At 42.1% G+C, this 19,218-nt stretch overlaps 1 protein-coding gene across 2 annotated transcripts in view; it reads left to right on the top strand.

Moving 5' to 3' along the window:
- The window catches only part of LOC144682022 (uncharacterized), a 287,087-nt gene that overhangs the window by 3,485 nt on the left and 264,384 nt on the right, over positions 1 to 19,218 (top strand). The window lies entirely within an intron of this gene.

Here is a 19,218-nt window from a genome sequence, read left to right as displayed (position 1 = left end):
AGATAGTTTATTGTCTTCTAGATTTCTATACCCTGTACAGTACAACACTGTTCAGTCGAGTTGTTACCTATTAACGATTTTGCACTTTTAAATGTTCAAAGCCGTTTAAATATTTATGTTGAAACTGTAAACTGACCTAGATATGGATTGTCACGATATGATTTACAACTATACAAACCTATCCAAAGTAGGAAAAGAGCTACAAAACACAAGGTTAGTAAAGGAACAGTCCACTTTTATTAAATAATGAGGCTTGAAAAAGCAACGGAAAAGTAACGAAAACAAATAGGCATGCTCCTTGTTTTTCCAGTTCTTACAAAAGTCTCTGGGGGAAAAACGAGTGCTTGTGATTCTTGCAGCTGTTTGATAACACTCTGCACAGTCCTAAGACTGCTGATCCGGTCAGATTCTATCAATGGACAGTGCATGCTAAAATTTGAAAGTGCTCATGATAGTTCTCCCCGCCCCTTGTAACATTTAGTTCCTCGTTCTATATTTAATCACACTCGTCGATTTATGATGTATATGTATAGAACTAGTCAACTCGACACACTATTGTGAATATTGATAAGCTCACAGATATGGCACGAGCATACACAACTGAAAGCAGTAAATGCATTCCGCATAATAGATTGCATGGGGCTTGCTTGGGCTATGGGTGCATTTATAGATCAGTTGCATGTCGCGTTTAACCAGCGAACTGGTTTCGGTTTCGCACAAAGGCCTAGAGTCATTTAGGCGTGAAATTTCCCCAACTGCGGCTACACAAGCGGTACCACTTGGGCAAAACAAAACCTTATCATTAAACCTTGAAATGTCCCCACCTGATTGAATGGTAAGTTTACAGACTTTGTTACTGTTAAAAAAAATTCAGTGAAGAACTCAGTCCTATTTTTTGTTGATATTAAAAATGGACTAGCATTCAGATGCTGAGGAGCAGAAACGTGCACATGGGTACAAGCGCATTTGTACTGTTTAGTAGCTTAGAAATCTCCTGTTCTTCATACACCATTCAGTGGGACTGTTGGTTAAGTAATACAGAAAATGCTTATAATCCAGCTTTATACTTTAATTCCAATCATGTAAAACCATTACGACTTGAAGAATGGCTGGGCTTCTTTATTGCATCTCTGCTGCCCACAACCTAGCTGTCACCAGGTTTCATTTACCCATCACCCCTGTGTTTTGGCTACCAGTAAGTGAATCCTCAACTTTAAAATTTTCATCCTTGTTTTCAAATGCCTCCATGATCTCACTCATTTGCCATCTCTCCTCCAGCCTTACAACCCTTTTAAGATCTCTGCACTCCGCTAATTCTGGCATCTTGCACAGTTGAGATGTTCATCACACCACCGTTGAGATGTTCATCACACCACCATTAGCAACCATAACTTCAGCTGCCTGGGTCTTTAACTCTGGATTTCCCTCCTAAAACCTCCCCACCTTTTTGCCATTTTGTCTTCCTTTAACCTTAAACCTAGCTTCTTAAACCTAACTTTTTAAACCTACCTCTTTGACTAAGACTGCCACTTGTTCTAACGTTTCATTATGCGTCAAACTTAGTTCTGTGAAGCACCTTGGGATGCTTTACTACATTCAAAATGTTATATATATGCAAGTTGTTGTGAGGTTGTATAGATATAACATGCTGTGTCATGTATGTTATATGATAGTAGGATCAAACCATGTTTTCCTTCTGTGACAGAGTTGACCTTAGGTTCTGCTAATTTCAATTGGATATGGGGCAAATAGGGTTGATTCCACAAATCTTCCCAGTTATGCCATCGGACAATATTCAGTAACAACTGCCTAACTTCAGTCATATCAACCTCTTATCAGTTGCTGCTCAGTGAATTTCTGCCTCAAAAAACAGTAAAATAGCTGTGAAATAATAAAAAGTAAAATTTCAAAAATAATTTATGGCATAAAATTAACATTTTGCTGGCAGTCGTTAACTACAAAACTACACGCAACCCGAAATATTTTATTTTCTATTAAAATGTTACTATAGGCAATATGTTTGGATGAATGGAAAGATACCTATGAGTAAACTGCCATTAAGCAGTATTTTATATGCAATAATCTAAATATATCAAATCAGGAGGGAGGAGGAGAGAGAGCAAGAGCAATAAAGAAACAACAATGAGAATGGCAAAAGTTATCAGGGAATGGCGTCTGAAAAAGGAACAAAAACATCATAAAAATACAATGGGAGAGATGGAAAACTTTAAGAAGGAGAGAAACATGCTTGGAAATGGATAGATGTACAGATTCAGCAAGACAGACAATAGGAAGAAGGAGAGGCAAATTGAGATCAATGAGAGGAGAGAAGGATGAAAACATCCTGATAGTGAGTTGGTCATGATAAAGATGCACACTGTGAAGGGAAGAAAATTACATGCAGGAACCAGAAGCTAAGTCTGATAAGGCAAGAGCAAGTGAATAAGTTGTATGTCGATGCAGTGTTACTAATTTCCTTCTCACACTATTTTGAGGTTGCATTTTAATTTATCTTGGGGAAAGATAGTTTAGTTGTACATGAATCTGAAAGGGCCAATTTTTGTAAGGGAGCAGTGAGCAAACATTGTAAATATTGTCAACAATAGTATATGAGTCCCTTAAACTATGAACCAACGTGCCTGGAGATTATACATGTAGTATAAATACACAAACTAGATTATTTCTATAAAGCTGTTTAGGGAGCTACATAAAACGTGTCACATTGCAAAGGGGATATCATTGAAAGGTTGTTGTACATAGTTGGTTAGGGAATGGAACCATAAGTAACATTTACCGTCCCAGAGGGTAGGCTACAGTTATAGTGAGGAATTAGTGCTTACATGTGCATATGTGTTTTGCTTACCTCGCAAAGACAAACTGTTAAAGTATTCCCTGTATATGTGTGTATCCATTATATAGTGTGCGCACTTCTATAGTGCCAGAAAGGATTTGATAGCAGCTCTGTCTATCGTTTAAGTAAAGGATAATTTTTGATTGTTGTGTTTTCATAATTACCTAGCTTGCTAGCAGTCTCTTAACAGCCATTTCAGGGTATTATTTTAGAATTTTTAGAGATGAAAGTCACCATTTTTATTTAATGGTGAAATGGCACAATTTGCCCAGACATCTCTTTTCCTAAAAGAAATAGGCTTTCATTTGCTGAAACCAAACCAGACTCTTTGCTTAAGCTTGATGGATGCAAATGTAAATGCGCACTTATTTAATTGGATCAGGTCCCAAGATAAAAGAGATAAACGGCTCCCAGTTTGCCAAGTTATTTTCAGAGGCATGCAGTGATGTGTGTAGCGAAAGTTAATGAAGAAGCAAAGAGACAAACTGTACTTAAAATACCTTGGGTCTAGACTTGTTGAAAGGAAGCCTAGAGTTTTTTTACATGTAGGAGAATTTGAGAGAAGCATTGACATGCCCTTCAGTGGAACAGGTGGTGGTTTGTGGAGGATATCTGCTAAACATTACTGAAATAACAGGCAACCACAGAGAGATCAATTTTTCTCTAGATGATGCTCTGGTAATACCTGATGAATTAAAATGCTGCGTCAAGTTTCAACAGTGTGCACTTTTTGTTCTTTGGTTGCACTTTAAGCAATCACTTCACTTCATAGTGTGCAATCAAGCATCAACTGCAAAAGCAATTATTACAAAAATGCCTATATCACTGTATTTACTTGTTTTATCACTGTGGTTTACATACATATGCATGAGCCATTAACAGACAGTTATTGATACAAACACAGTTTTTGTTGCTAAAGGCCTTCCAAAACAAATTCTCCGGCTGAGTGCCAACGTATGCATGTTGGCTTGGTGCAAGCTGATTAGTGAGATGATTTACAGCCTAACAGAAAGGATGATACTGTCAAGGCAACAATTCAAAAAGACAAGATAGCACACCCGCAAGGCTTCGTTCATGTTAACGTAAACCACCCAACAAATCAAGTCCTACACCACAAATACCTGAAACAGTCAAGCAATCAATTGGCTGCAGATTAAATGCAGTCTCTATTACCAGTTTCTCTGGTAATTTGTTACGCTGACAATAGTATCTCCTAGCTGTATGAAACCACCCCTCCTCACCTGTCCAACTGCGTGAGAATGGAAATATTTCAGGACCGCAGCAGGGCACCTAATACAACAGTTGCAATATTGCTTCTGTTTTCTACCCTTACAAATGGCAAGACAATGAGTCTGAATGGTGGCCCACAAAGCCCAGGGGTCAAATGCTGCAATTTCAGCTACATACAGTTGTTCCTTTTGTCACTAGACTTTTTCCCCCTGTTCATTAATAATAAAACAAAATCTTTCTCTTCACTAGCTGTCCTTGATGGAGAAAACCTTACTCTGTAATAAACTTAGGGACTTTGATCTTAGACCATTCACTTAGGTCTTTATTTTAGCTGAAATCAGTGGCAAAACTATGTGAACTTATTGTTCACACTTGCTGCGCTTCTGGTTTAGAAAGAACTGATTTATTAGCTTGTCAAGGGAAGCATTGTTCAAGAAGGCAATCAAAAAGCACTTACCTAGCTAAACTAAAATTACTGGCTTTTCACTGGCTAATTTGTATAACTCCCATGGAGCAGCTTGGAAAAGGTTTGATGAGGCATAAAATGATGATTAATGAATTTATTGCCCTAGTGCTCATCAAATAGGAGTGTGATTTGTTCTCGGTGTAGTGTCTGTTGCATATAGAGAATAGCCAGAAACATGACTTTCAGTATGAGTGGAAGTTTGATATTGGATTAATCAGGTATTGACAGAATACATCAGATTATATGTTTAAATGTCTATATTATGTATAATATTGCATACATCAGGTGCCCTTGTGTTTTACATTTCATTTATAATTTTTGGTTCCTCCATTGATATCCTGATTCACCTCTCCTCATTCTCAGCCTCTCTGGGCATTTATGCCACCTGCATCCATTCTTGGCTCCATTGCCAAACTTCACAACTGCTTCTACTCCTGAATTCATTGTCCACTTCCTTGCTACTCACTGATTTTTTTCAGCACTTTTGTCCCTGCTCTGGCATTTCAAGCCCTTTCTACCCTGTGTCATAACCCCTTCCCCCATTGATTGAAGATGTTTGTGGCCTGTCTGAACCTTCTCTGTTCAAATCCACTTACCCTCTCTCTTTAAGTGACTTTAAAGTCTCCTTTTAAATCTCCCCATTCAGTTTGCTGGTTGGGTCAGATTAGAACCCAGTAAAAGACAAAAGAAAAACACAAGATGTTGCAGCATCCACTGGGCATGGGCAAGAGACCCCTGCTGAAGTATAGCATCAGAATGATTCAGAAGAGAAGTAAGGGCTATACCTAATAGAAAGAAAGATAACGAAAATAGACAACGTTTGGAAAATAAAGTAATAGACGAAAAGTTAAAAAAGGCACTAACAGAAGGAAAATGAATACAAAGTAAACACAACAAAATGCAGGATTAAGAGAAAAAAGGAACATTTCTAAATAGAAGTAGAAGAAAGAAAGTGCTTGGGAAATAAAGTCAGAGAAAGAAATATATTTTGTTTGAAATGGCAGCTTGTCTGGTAGCATTGGTCTGAGCAGTAAATGTGATATCGGAGCTAATAACAAATGATGGCATTGGTCTATTCATAGATGTTAAAAACTCAGTTCAACGGTTCTAATATGATCTCCTTCTAATTCTTTCTGACCCATGTGACCTGTTAAATTTTTAGATGTAACAGAGGCAACATTAGGGGACTGGTGAGACAAAGGATGATTTGATAGGAGGTTAAATGAGAAATGTGAGGAAAGGTGCTGCAGGGAGATATCTGCTCAGTTTTCGGCCCCCAGCCACTTTGACTATTGAAGTGGTTAAATGAAGTAATAGGATAAGGTGCAAGACAAACTGACACAAAAGTCTTTAGGTTTAAAATAGAAAAGGCACAACTAAGCGATAAATTAAATATTGACTAAAGTGACAACAGATGACATGTCAGATGCATCAAGATGAAGAAATTCTGATTATCTTTGCAAGCGTGACTGTTCATTTCCAACAAGGCACAACATACTGAAATAAGTACATTTCAATTTCATAGCAGTTAGAACTTAATGTGATAAGCATTGTGCAGTATAGTTTTGGACATGATATAATAAATGTTCTATGATGTGGAGTTATGATTTTTGTTTGTTTCAGACAATAAACTAAATACCAATATCACTTCCTATCTAATGAGATGATATAACATTATTTCTAGCCCAATCATGTAATTTATTCATAGCAGCCTGCCATTCATTGAGTCTGCCATGATACTCCTGGCAGAAAAAAAAATGGAAAAAGAGAACATGGTACGAAATAACTCATTCATTGCATTACAGGAAATAATATACACTGCAGTGTGTTCCAATATTTCCGTTGAAGTAACAAACTGCTCAAACTCTGCTCTTACTGTTCATGTCATTAAGATAACTCTTTAGTTTGTGCATGACCTATAACACGCCAAGGGTGCATTTATATTCCATCTGTAGAATTAAGATCCATTCGCCCCCAAATTCTCTTTAGTCACATGAGCGCCACCAAAATGTGATCTCAGCTTACAGGGATTCCTTTGATGATGATGCCATCATGGCACAATGTTCACACCCCAAATGTTTCAGTTAATTTTTTTAAAATAAAGTTATTTGGTGATTAATCCCCTCAGGAGGGATGGACTATTTGGGATCCTTTCTAATTTAATTCCCCTCCCCCCCCCCCCCACCACCCCCCACCGCCTTGGTTGTGCTAAACTCAAAATGCAGCAACCTCTATTTTATGCTGGAGTCTGGGAACTGCTGTTCAGGTTTAAAACTCATGTACTGGGAATAGAGAGGCAGATTTGGAGATCAATTCAATTTCCCAGCTATTCTGTTTATATGCAATATTCAGTGTCTCTGTGAAGCACTTCAGTGCAACACTAAGGATATGTAAATACACACTTATGCTGCACTTCCACTGCAACTGTAACAGTTACAAAGTTATTGTTTAAATGAAGGGTGAAACATTAGAGTTTTTTCTAGCATGAAGGATTTGTACATACTATTTTCAGTAGACTTGCTATAAAGCTTATGTCATTTGTCAAAAGAAAAACTGTTCTTTTAGATTTCAGAAATTGTAAGTGCTTCTCTAACTCGTGACAGTTTAGCCTAAATAATAGTATTTTAAAGTTTAAAAAAAAAGTGCTTGATTTTAGTGATTACAAATGCACCATGTATATGGCATGAAAGATTTGATCAGCATGCATTAGTGCAGCCTAGCTGACCAGTGTTGCTGTGGCTACTTGCAGTGTTTGTGCTCTCCAATCAAGCCCTCAAAGCCCAGGAAATTCCATTCCATTTGTACCTAATTCTTATTTTTTGGGTTTGTCCTGTTTGAATCTTATGGGCTAGGAAGTTTGGAAAGGATGTTTTTTTGTAACTGCACCCACTGGTGGCTAAATCCGAAATCCGAATATCCAGAATTGTTGGTGTGAGCAAAATAACAGTAACATTAATTTAGCATTTTCATGTGAGTTCCATGGCATGGGCCAATGCAGCTAGGTGCATGGACCATTTATATGCTTTTAATTTGGCCGCCCATGGAACTACCAAGGGTAAGAACCTCTTGAGATGGTCCCTAGTTCTTCCAGAAGCAGCAATGCTCCATTTAACTAACAACACCAAGGTCTAGGGTGGGCCACTGTCACTAGCAGCGTAGTAATGTAAAGGAACCACTTAACAGCTCACAATGGTGATAACTGTGAGCTGTGCATTGGTGCATTAGGATGATGTTCCTCTGCTATTGGGATTAAGGGCCATTTTATTACAGAGTTTAGAGCTTTACCAGAATAGGGAGTGGCTGTTGCTGATTATTTATGCAAACATTTAAAAATGGCATAATTGACATCTTTCATCTAATTAAGTCAAATCTACCCCCGCACATACACACACACACGCACAAAACAGAAACACCTATTAAGTTTAGGATAATTCTTTTTGGAAGCAATACAGGCAAGTTCATTTACTAAATGATTCTGTAAATTTTAAATGATTTTACAGTCTGTTCATTAAAAGGTCATATGTTTCTGGTAGTGCTATTATCACAGAAAGCAAGAGTTATAGGAGAAGCTCATAAAAAAGCTTGTGCATTATCAGTTAACAGAGTTATCACTGCAACTGCTAGAAATGTTTTGACATTCAGAAGAAGAAGACATTTTTGCTATTACTGTGGTAATATTTCAGAACATCAGCAGCTTCAATGTGTGGCAGAGAGCAGGGTTTGATTGATTTCCAGTAAATACAGTTTATGTCAATATAAGTAAAGAGATGGTATTAATAATAAGCATAATGTTAGACAGCAATAGTTTGCAGACATAATTGCTTTAATGTGGGCAATTAAGACTAAGTGCATGTGGTTTTAGTGACTGCCCTACATTCCTTTGGATGATTACAGTGATCAATGCATGTGATTTGTAAGTAGCTTCATATTGATCAAACAGTAGAACATTCAACCTTGAAGAAGTCATTTGCTATGACATGAAATGCAGTATCCTTTTATGCTATCAAGTTATATTTAATTTTACACTGATTATTGCTTTATTGATAGCCGCAAAGTTTTCTCCGCAGAATATGTTGCATATGGATATTATTTTGTATTGTTATCTATTAAATTTCACATAAATAGATTGTGTTTGCATTTTAATGTAAGCAGAAAATAGGTTATAAGCTAAGATGGTAGATAAGCAGTGGCAGACATTGAAGAAGATATTTCATAACTCTCAACAAAGATATATTCCATTGAGAAAGGATGACTGTGAAAAGGATGAACCATCCCTGGCTAACTAAGGAAATTAAGGATGGTATCAACTTAAAAGTAAAGGCATACAATGCTGCAAAGATTAGTGGTAGGCCAGAAGGTTAGGAAAAATTGTAGAAATCAGCAATGGATGACTGAAAAAAAGAGGGGAAATAATAATATGAGAGTAAACTAGCAAGAATTTTTAAAATGCAGAGGCCTGGATTTTCGCTCCCGACTCCACAAGTCCGACTCAGGAAAAAGTGTGCCAGATGTTCTAATTTTCATTCTGGAGTTGGGTGGGTGTTGGGGAGAGGGGGTAGGTGTTCACGGGAGTCAGGCCCACCACCCCTGGAAACAGTGTGGAGGCAGCCACAGGGGCTGTCGAGTGTGGAGGCGGGAGCGAAAATCTAGGCCCCTCCATTTCTAAATGAACTTCGAAATGCCGGCTTTGATGTAAGAAAAAGAATAAAACAAAAACAGCCCTCTAGCCCTCACCCCTCATATTGCCTCACCTCGCCCACACACTCCTGATGCCAACTAATGCCACCCCATGCCCCTCACCAAAACCCCATGGCCCCTCATAACTTCCATGCCAACCTTTGTCCCTCTACCAGCCCCCATGGCTCCTCATATCCTCCATATTAACCTATGTCCCCTGCCTACCACCCTTCCCCCTTCCACCCTCCATGCTAACTCACCCAGTATCCTCCATGGGCAAACCTCAGGACTCATGCTAAGATGAAATAAAATAAAGTTCTAAGTGTCTATTGATGACTTCACTATTGTTAAAAAAAAATAAAAGCCCATTCACTACATTTAAATTTCTTCAACTAATTAATCCCTGTAAAAACAAACATTCCTTCAAGTACTTAATCCCTAATATAAACTAGCATTTGTATTCATAGTCCCACATGAAGAATTTATAACCATTTGGAGCTGTCAGTCAAACTGAACTGACAGGCACCCCAGTGTGGTAATGATAGGTTGTGAAATCATTCATGCAGCATTAATACTATAATGATAACCCTCAGGCTTATATCAACAGACAGACTGAAATAGCAGGCACTGATTTTTTAAAACTGCAGACTTTTTTTTAAAAAAGGGCAGATTTAAATGTCTTGACAGTTTGACAGCTCCAATGAGATTTAAATGCTTTGACAGTTCAATGAGTTTATCCACTTTTTACACACATCCATGTCTAATTTTAACAATCTCAAAAGGCAATTGACCTCTCCCAAAGGGCACTTAACCTCTCCAAAATGTGAGGTTATCCACTTTGATAGGAAGAATAGAAAAGCAAAGTATTATTTAAATGAAGAAAGAATGCAGAATGCTGCTGAGGGCTCTGGGTGTCCTTGTACTGTATATGAATCACAAGAAGTTATCATGCAGTTACAGCAAGTAATTAGGAAAGCATATGGAATGCTGGCTTTTATTGCAAGGGGCATGAAGTAGAAAAGTAAGGAAATCTTGTTACAACAGGGAATTGGTGAGACCACACCTGGAGTGCTGCGTACAGTTGTGGTCTCCTTACTCAAGGAAGGATATTCTTGCATTGGAAGCAATTCAGAGAAGGTTCACTATGCTGATCCCTGTGATGTAGTGTTATCTTGTGGGGAAAGGTTGAGCAAGTTGGGCATATACTCAGTGAAGTTTAGAAGAATGAGAGGTGCTCTTATTGAAACAAAAGAAGATTCTGAGGGCCTTGACAGATGCTGCAAGGATGTTTCACCTTGGGTAATCTAGAACTAGAGGGCACAGTTTCAAAGTAAGGGAGCTCTCAATTATGACAGAGATGACAAGGAATTTCTTCTCTCAGAGGGTTATTAATCTTTGGAATTTGCTACCGGAGAGAGCAGTGGATGCTGGGTCATTGAATGTATTCAATGTTAAGTTAGATCTGCAGTGAAGTCAGGTGTTATGTGAGCAGGCAGGAAAGTGGATTTGAGACCATCATCAGATCAGCCTTGATCTTATTTAATGGCACAGTAGGTTTGAGGGGCCAAATGGCCTACTCCTGTTCCTATTTCTTTAAGTTCTTGGGTTCTTTTGTTAATGTAGTCTTTATTGAAAAAGTGAACAAGCCACTTTTTGTAAGATGTACCTTTCTTTTAAATTCATTCATGGAATGTGGGTGTCACTGGCTAGGCCAGCATTTATTGCCCATCCCTAATTGCCCTTGTTCAGGGGCATTTAAGAGTCAACCATATTGCTGTGAGTCTGGAGTCACATGTAGGCCAAACCAGTTAAGGACGGCAGATTTCCTTCCCTAAAGGACATTAGTGAACCAGATGGGTTTTTACGACAATCTGCAATGGTTTCATGGTCCTCAACAAACTTTTAATTCCAGATATTTTTTAATTGAATTTAAATTTCACCATCTGCCATGGTGGGATTCAAACCCAGGTCCCTTGAGCATTACCCTGGATCTCTGGAATACTAGTCCAGTGACAATACCACTGTGCCACCACCTCCCCAATTGGTGCAAACATTCAACATATATATAGAATTTTAAAAAAAAACTTTCCTTGTTTTATGTCTTTAATGGAAAGATAATTCATCAACTGAAGGCTAATGTTAAGTATCCTGGAAAGTTACTTTCTGGATATTATGATTTTCAACTATATACTGTTCAGTTGCCAGTATACACCCAACAAATAAGGCAATTATATATGAGGGATGTCTAACTGCTACTAAGTTTTTGAGGTACTTGTCCATGTGTGATTCTGTGATGAAATCATATAAAAAAAAAACGTTTTATTTCTGGTCTGTTTCTTTTTTTAAATTCAATTTTATTCTCATTTACTGATACTTATTATTTTGTTCTCCCTTTTGTCCTTCTAACAGTTTCTCTGACTCTTTTTACTTCACCTCTTCATCTCTTTTCATGCTCAATTATCACTGTTTCTCTATCTGTCTTTCCTTCTGGTTTCTTATCTCCTCAAACTCCTAGCGCACTATTTCATCCATCTCCATCTCTGTCATCTCTTACTTATGACCTTCACCATTTCCTGTGTCTACACTCACAATCTTCTAGTTGTTATTTCTCTTTACCAAAGCACTATCCCTGAAATCTACTTTCTATTGTATTCTCCTTCTTTGACTCCATCTGCAAAATTTTCTGGTTCTGTCCAGTTCTATTTTCTCATGCTATCCCTCTGATTCGGAGTTCTTAGGCAAGGCAGCTCATCGACTCAGATGCCAACACTCAGGGTTGTCAGTAAGTTTAAAAATAGGGGGCGATTGTGTTTAAAGAAGGAAAAGACTGTCTTGCAAAGCAGGCAACTATCTGTGTGGTGTTAATTGGTGCAGTAAAGAAACCAGAGTCCTGGCAGTGTGTCAAGACTTTCTGAAACTAGATGATTCTGTCTAACATACTTTGCATTAAATGATTTCAATTACTGCCACCAATATAGCTCCATTAGCATATTTAAAGCTCCATGTCTCAGAATAACTGTAAAAGCTATTTGGAAACCAAGATATCAAACAGGGCAATTGATTTACATTGTATTTCATTATTTTCTTGGTAACTTAAATAAATGCTGGATGTCAAATACAGCATTTGAACGGTTAGCAGACAATATCAAACTGTATGAAGAAAACCTGTATAGCTTTTGGTTCTGAGGATTCACTTTTGCATTAACATTGAAAGAGTTTCAGCTACTTCTAAAGTGACCTTCTGACTGTGACTTGAACAGATATCTGGCTAAGCGATGAACTGAGTGATAAACTTTATGTATTCTTCCTGACAGTGAGTTACAGTACCAGGTCTATATTAAAAAAAATTAAAATTTGCCGGTCACAACCCAATTGCAGTTGGGTTTGAGTAAGAATATTGGTGTGAGAAATGTTGCAAATTCCTACATTTATGACTTGTGATGCACTGTCTGAGTACAGCAATTTATCCTAAAACATTCAAAATATTGGCATCTGATTGATAACAAATCATTAGTCTGAGGCGTGAGTCCATATTTTTGGGACCACACATAATTCATCACATAATTCATCACTAAATGGTAGTCCACTCAAACAATACAGGAAATGGAAAATATAATAGTGATGCATTATATTATATATAAAGTATAAAGGTTAAGGCACAATATTGGGGTCAAGTAGACATAGCTAAAGTACAACCTCAAAAGTGAACAGAGATTGACCAACAGCTTGGAAAAAGTTTACAAATATCCTTGCCACAGACCTTCAATATATTTAGTAATTTTCTCCTGCTTATTATGGGTCATTAATACCAACCCAGCATTGGCAGTGCAGAGCTAAGTTAACATAAAGGCACATGGTTCAATTGTAGCACACAGTGCTGGTGACTGAGACAAGACCAGTACAATCCCTGCAGAGATGTTTAAACCAACATGGCGCAGAATTTTTCATCCTGTGGGCAGGTGCGCGCCCGACCCGAATAGGAGTAAAATAGTGCACGATGACGTCGGGCGAGTGTCCTGATGTCATCGTGCATTCGCGTGATATTTCGCTCGGCGTGCGGGTGCCATTAATTAAGCTGCCACCTAAGGCCATTAACAATCCAATTGACTGTGATTTTTCTTTGTCCGTGTGATTTTCTGCTTGTTGCACGGGCAAGAATGAGCAGGTGGCCAGCCGACATTTTCACAAACCTCATCCAAGGGTGGGATAAAAAGGGTCAGCAGCTTTGCCATTGTGAGTAGTGAGGAGTTTTGGAGATAGCTTGCAGCTGGTTGCTTATTGGTACTTGGCAGCTTCATCTCCATTTGGAGCTTCATTCTTAGCATTTCCAGGCTTCATTTCAGGACTCATTGCTGTCTGCCAGGCCCCCGGAGGATTCAGACCATGTGGACCCTTCCAGGTGTCAAACAGCCTTCTGTAACCCTGGTAATGGGGATTGTGGTCTCCGCTGGTGGCACCTCCTCCTCCTCTGAGGAAGAGAGGGGCAGAAGAGAGAGGAGGCCATGCATTCCAATGCATCTTCCATGGGAGGGAGCTGTGGGAGGAGAGGCACAGACACAAGGGGCGCAGGGCCAACAAGGCAGAAGGGGCCACAGAAGATGCCACTATCCTGCTGCCAGGGTTTACAGGCAGCGATGCAGCTACCTCAATATGTCCGAGGTGTAATGCCAAAGGAGGCTCCGCCTCTCAAGGGAGACAGTGACCTCCATTTGTCAGATGATTGGCCTGGGATCACATCTGACTGTGTGGGTGGACACTCCACGCCAGTGGATCTGAAGGCCACAGTGGCCCTCAACCTCTATGTCTCCGGCTCTTTCCAGGGGTCAGTGGGGGATCTGTGTGGAATCTCCCAATCAGCTGTCCACAGTTGCGCCAAGCTGGTGACAGAAGCTCTGTTCAGGCAGGTACTGACATTTATTCTTTACCGTACAGAGGACGCCAGCCAGGCTGAGTGAGCCAGAGGCTTTGAAGTGATTGCTGGGTTCCCCTGCGTTCCCCCAACTGCACGTATGTGGCCATCAAGGCACCAGCGGGTCAGCCGGGTGCCTTAATCAACAAGACGGGATTTCACTCCATGAACGTGCAGATAGTGTGTGACCACAGGATGCAGATTCTGCAAGTCTGTGCAAGGTACCCAGGCAGCTCCCATGACGCGTACATCCTGAGACACTCCCAGGTGCCGAGGCTCTTCAGTGCTCCAGCCCGACTGGATGGATGGTTGCTGGATGACAAGGGCTATCCATTGAAGAGGTGGCTCATGACGCCTCTCCGCCACCCAACAACAGAGGCAGAGAAGTGTTACAATACGAGTCATGGCTCCACAAGGGTGTTGGTAGAGGGAGCCATAGGTCTTCTCGAGATGCACTTCCAAGGCCTGCACCATTCAGGGGATTCACCCCCCCAGTTCAGGTGTCACTGATTGTGGTTGCATTCTGCGCTCTCCACAATCTGGCACTGGCAAAGGGGGACCCACTGGAAGAAGAGGGATGTTGACACAGCTCCACAGGCCACAGATGATGAGTCCAGTAGGAGCACGATGAGGAGAACGCTGAGGGCATGGAGCCAGGCGTTGGTCACCTGCAGGGAGGCAGGACACCAGGGATGCCTTGATCCAATGCTCCTTCAGCAAGGCTACCAAAGATCAGCTTCAAACACATGCCAGGGCTGCCGCCTCCATCCCGGATGTCTGAAAGGACCCTTTCATTTGAACACAAAGAACACTCGGTGCCTGTGCAATAAAGTTCAGGGCCACCTCTGTCCAGCATTACATACTGGCATACCCTACACCAATGAAATAAAAAGATGAAGCACTGTCAGGCTGTGACAACAAAAACACAATTTATGTCATTCTGACAGCTCAATAATCTTAACAGAAAAGTTTCTGGTATTCAACATCAGACCTGTATACATAAAGTGAACAAAAATGAATATAAAATCCCTCATGACCTGTCCCTCTTGTGCTCAAGCTTTAACTTACATTTGTGAGTGTTACATCTAGGTGCTCCCCACTCACTGGCATCAGCATTGGAGACAGCCTCCTGACTCCTCTGCTGTCTTGTTGTCCTTGATGACCTTGGCAGTTGTCCTTTGGCCGTTGGAGCCTGCGTTGGCCCTGCCTGGGAGGAAGCAGCCAGTGCCACGGCTGGCATCTCCCTAGTCGCCGCAGCCTCATCAGATGGATTAGTAATCCAGTAACCCAGGGTAACGCTCTGGGGACCCGGGTTCGAATCCTGCCACGGCAGACGGTGGAATTTGAATTCAATAAAAATCTGGAATTAAAAATCTAATGATGACCATGAAACCATTGTCAATTGTTGTAAACACCCATCTGGTTCACTGTCCTTTAGGAAAGGAAACCTGCCATCCTTACCTGGTCTGGTCTACATGTAACTCCAGACCCACAGCAATGTGGTTGGCTCTTACATTTGCCCTCTGAACAAAGGCAATTAGGGATGGGCAATAAATATTGGCCTAGTCAGCGATGCCCACATCCAATGAATGAATATAAAAAAAAAGGATGCCACGGTCACTGGCAGTGGGGTGGAGGAGCTGCAGCCATCATCCAGAGCACCCTGAGAGGAGCCCGCAGAGACGACAGGCAGCTCGTGTGCCAACATGAGGTCGCTCTGGACCTCCTTGCTTGCCACTGATGGATGGGCACCTAGCAGGGATACTGGGTGCCTCATCCATCTCCCACACTGACACTGACCACCTGAGGTCATTACCTGTGTGACGGCTTGCAGGTCCGAGAGCAACCCCAGGAATCCTTCATTCTGTTCCTGGAGCTGCCTCTCCATGAGAGTCGCCACTCTCTCAATGGAGGAGGCATTGTGCTCAACCATGAGGGTCACCGCAGTGCTCATGCTCCGCATGAACTCCTCCACAACGGAGACCATGGCATGCAGACCTTCATGGATCTCCGCCAGATCCTCCCGCACATCTTGCTGGATATCCAGTATCTGATGCCTAATGGATGACTCCAGAGGCTCATCATCAGCCTTCGACTGAGCATTGTCCTGCTCCCCAGCAGTCCTCCGACTGTTGTCGCTCTGGGCACTCCCTGACTACGTTTGCACTTCAAGCAATTATGAAGTGCCCTCACCAATGTGCACTGAGATACTAGCCACCGCTCTAATGCCCACCGAGGTGCTGGTATCTGCGCTGGTGCCTGGTTCAGAGTGTGATGCAGGTGCAAATGATGCCTGGTGTTCCTCCTGTGTCGGGGGTGGCCCTTCAGGGTCCAGAGAATGAACGCCTGCTGGTGAACCTAAAAGGGAGAAGAAGGACATGTCATTAGTTAAAGTCATCACACTGTCACTGTGCATGCTTGGCACCCTGGTGGAGACAATGGAGTCCTGCACCAGGATGCCCTCATCTTCCAATGATCAATGGGGGCTCCAGGTTCGAAGCTCACATCAGTAAAGAGACTGCACTAGAATGGTTGCACAAGTCAAAATTCTCACCTCTGTGCACTGCGCTCTTACCTTCGTCTGACACCCCCGCCTCTCCATGCCGGGTTGCACATGCGACGTGCCAGCTCTCGAGCTCTAGGGCGTCTTGCTCATACCTCGAGAGGATTAGGAGGCTAGTGGGGCCTCCGCCGGTCCGCTACCTTTCTATATTGATTTGGGCCGTCTTCTCCTGAAACAACAGAGGAGCATTGATTAGTCCACTCTGTACCTGCAGTGCCAACCCCAGCTGATATTACCTGGCAGGGCACATCTGAGTCATGGCCCTCAAGCCGCAAGGCACTCAGTCCAAGCAGCCAGCTCCGGTGTGATTGACAGTTGGCACTCAGACTCTAGCATCCTTGAGACCCACGGGGGGATGGCCAGACCTTAACATATCTGCACACTGACCCATGTCAACATGGTACTCACCCTCCCTGAGCACAGAAAGTCATTGAAGCGCTTCCGGCACTGCACCCAGGAGCACTGCACCACATCACAGCTGCTGACCAGCGCTGCCACCTCCTCCCATGCCCTCTTGGTGAGGTGCGGTGGCCTCACCCCCTCATCTCTTGGGACAAGGGTGTCCCTCCTGGCAGCCACCTCCTCCAGGAGGACAGCAAGGCACTCATCAGAGAAGCGGGGGGGGACCGAGTACCCACCTGACCTGCCTGCCGTTTCCAGCTGCAGCGGGTCCACAGATCCGGCTCAGGGAAGGTCCTCGTGGTAGCCTTCCAGGGGCTGCCTGGGCCGCACTTAAACTGGGCGCCGGGTCGCCATTGGACCCGGCAGCCAACAGGCCGCTGCCCCTGCTGGGGCCTTCTTGGCCAGTGCGGAGCCACGTTTCACACTGGGCAGGCCTTAGTTGGCCGGTCAGCGTGAAATCACGGGTCGGATCCCGCCTGCTGTGCCCGCCTGACAAAGGAAAATCCTGCCTATGAGACTTCTACCAAAGATCAAAATGGTGAAGATAGAAGTATTGATGCTTCTGTCTGTCATTAATTTGATATTAGAACAGCTGAATTTTTAAACCACAACTCCGCCATCCCAGAAAAAAATCCCACAAAACCCATCGACTGGTGATGTCCTTCACAGATGCTAACTTCCTAGCAAGTGCACAGAGTAACTCTCTCTGCGGCAAATGCCCCCTGCAAATGTCCTGTGACAAATGCTGTCCCTTGGCAAGTGCAAAGATCTTAGTGATGCACCCCTATTTTTATACCTTTTTTGCAGGTACATTTGCACCATTTAGCCCAAGTACATGCACTTGTATCAACACAACTAACAACTTCTAACCACAACACTAGAACTTCTTAAAATTCATTCATGGGTTGTGGGCGTCACTGGCTGGGCCAGCACTGGTGAGCTGCCTTCTTGAACTGCTGTGGTCCATGTAGTGTAGGTACATCCACAGTGCTGTTAGGGAGGGAGTTCCAGGATTTTGACCCAGCGACGGTGAAGGATTGGCAATATATTTCCAAGTCAGGATGGTGAGTGACTTGAAGGGGGACTTTCAGGTGATGGTGTTCCCATCTATCTGCTGCCCTTGTTCTTCTAGATTGTAGTGGTTGTGGGTTTGGAAGGTGTTGTCTAGCAGTGGTACTATCTCATATATAACTTAGGCCTGGAATTTCACTCCCAGGTTGGGAGCGCGGAGTCTGGACATTTCCCAGCTTTGCAAACTGGATCTGGGAGAAACTGGTCCAGAAGTTGGGATTTTTCTTCTGCGACGGCAGAGTTCCCTGGGAGTCAGACCGGGCGACCCTGGAGCAAGTGCAGAAGATTCCAGGAGTGGAGGTGGCTAGGGCAGATGGCCTGCCTCTGTGCACCAGCACTGCATTGAAGTTTAAAAAGAATCAGCAAACATAAAACAGCCCTTCAGCCCTGTTGGATTTGGGCTTTATACTCGATCCCAGAGTACGAAAACTCTTGCCAAGGAATAACTATATTGTCAAAAAGGACAATCATTAATCTATATTACAAACTAACAAGGTTTATTGGACAATAAAGATTGAAACTTAACATTTCACTAGTCGAGGCACGGCACAATACAAAGTTCAACGCATATCAGTCTAGCTTTCCCTTAGATCTTGGAACTTCTGGGGTCTTCTCTTGGTTCCTTGAACCTGGTATCTTGACTCACGGCATCCTTCGAGATTTTAGCTTAACCAATTTAACTCTAACAGACATACAAAACATTTTGCAGCTTTAAGACTAGTGGATCCTTTTTCAACCCATAACTTCCCAGTCCTCTTTAACTACTAAAGCTTCCAGTGCAACTTAACTGCTGAAGCTGCACACTTCACAGCTGCCTGCTGAGTGTTCTCTCTCTCTCTCGCTGTCTCTGGTGAAGACAGTTTTCTAATGACTATTAACTCTCTCTTAAAGCAATTACTTTAGTCCTAATAATAGATCCTAATAACGATCTCTATACTGGATTTTTAAGGCAATCCTCAACCTGTGACAATTACTTTAATCACTTCTAGGTTCTTTCGGCAACCCCTCAACCTGGAACAAATTCCCGTCGATTGGTGATGCCCCTCACA

The sequence above is a fragment of the Cetorhinus maximus genome, chromosome 6 (genome assembly GCF_964194155.1).
Source record: "Cetorhinus maximus chromosome 6, sCetMax3.hap1.1, whole genome shotgun sequence".
Taxonomy (NCBI): Eukaryota; Metazoa; Chordata; class Chondrichthyes; order Lamniformes; family Cetorhinidae; genus Cetorhinus; species Cetorhinus maximus.
Note: the sequence above shows the minus strand (reverse complement) of the source record. Positions and strands in the feature narration are given on the sequence as shown.